This window comes from Staurois parvus, unplaced genomic scaffold, assembly GCF_062004578.1.
Source record: "Staurois parvus isolate SC_StPar_1 unplaced genomic scaffold, SC_StPar_1.0 ptg000209l, whole genome shotgun sequence".
Taxonomy (NCBI): domain Eukaryota; kingdom Metazoa; phylum Chordata; class Amphibia; order Anura; family Ranidae; genus Staurois; species Staurois parvus.
The window spans coordinates 7,000,274-7,001,681 of NW_028318005.1; the positions used below are offsets into that span (position 1 = coordinate 7,000,274).

Here is a 1,408-nt window from a genome sequence, read left to right on the forward strand (position 1 = left end):
TTATGTGAATGGCCAGTTGAGTGTGTGTGTGTGTTTGTGTCACCTAGCTGGAGAAGAAATGGCACCAGGATGCACTATGGGAAGAAAACATGCCAGCGGAGGTAGTCTGATGCTTTGAGCAATGTTCTGCTAGAAAACCTATGGTCCTACCCAGGGGCGGACTGACAACTCATGGGGCCCCCGGGCAATAGGGGATCATGGGGCCCCTTTGTCCTTGCCCAAACTCAAAAAAGCCTATGAAAAAGGTACCAGGGGCATCTCATGGGCCCCCTACTGACCCCGGGCCCTCAAGCAGTGCCCGAGTTTCCAAATGGTCAGTTCGCCCCTGGTCCTACCATTCACGTGGATGTTATTTTTTTTTTCTGTTCAAAAACAAAATTAAGCCTTTATTAGGTAAAATCAAGTTAAAGGGAATCTGTAAAAGCCTGAGACTCTGAAAAAGTGCTTTGCAATGCATACATTTTATGATGGAAAACCTATTTGTAGTTAAAAAGCAAGCTGCAGCCTTTTGTATCAAATGTTGAAGCTTTCTCCACAGCCAGAGGTTCCTCTAATGTTGGGGTTATTAAAGATGAACTCACTAGAGAGTTTATCTTCTACATAGTCCATTTCAGTTCCTAAAAGAGTCAGCTGTGCTTTCTTCTCTACGAACACTTTTACTCCACCTTGCACTACTTCTTCATCTAATGCTCCCTTACATTTTGCATATTCTTGGTAATAAGACATGCCATTGCAGCCCCTTGTACGAACTCCTACTTTTAGGTCAATATGGTCTGGTTTGTCTGCTAGAAGCTGTTTTACTTTACTTACAGCAGAGGGTGTCAGAGTGAGAGATGCCCGGATCGGTTGCAGCTTCCTTTTGCTGACCGCCCTGATGGTCGCCCTCACAAGCGAGGCAGAAATGTTGTTGTTGCTGCTGTTTTCGCCCCTTCGCCCCACATGGATGTTATTTGACATGCATCACTTAGCTAAACATTATCACTGACCAGTTGCACCCCTTCACAGAAATGGTGTTCCTTGATGGCTGAGGCCTCTTTCAGTAGGATAATGCTCCATACCACACTGCAAAAATGGTTCAAGAATGGTTTCAGGAACACAACAATGAGTTTCAGGTGTTGACTTGGCCTTCAAAATCTCCAGGTCTCAGTCCAATCGAACATCTATGGGATGTGCTGGAAAAACAAGTCCCAACCTTGCAAGTTACAGGATTTAAAGTTAAAAAATGTTTTTTCCTAAAATAAAAAATATTATACTTACCTGATCTGTGCAATGGTATTGCACAGAGCGGCCCGAACCTCCTCGTCTGGGGTCCCCCACCAGTGCTTTAGGCTCCTCTTCTTTGTGTGTCACCAGACGAAATGCTTCCTTTGGTTGCACACGTTAAGGCTCATTCCTGAGCCAGGCTGTG

At 45.0% G+C, this 1,408-nt stretch overlaps 1 pseudogene; it reads right to left on the reverse strand.

Moving 5' to 3' along the window:
* Positions 1 to 513: 513 nt before the first annotated feature.
* Positions 514 to 957, reverse strand: LOC149461130 (iron-sulfur cluster assembly 1 homolog, mitochondrial pseudogene; annotated as a pseudogene).
* Positions 958 to 1,408: the final 451 nt, after the last annotated feature.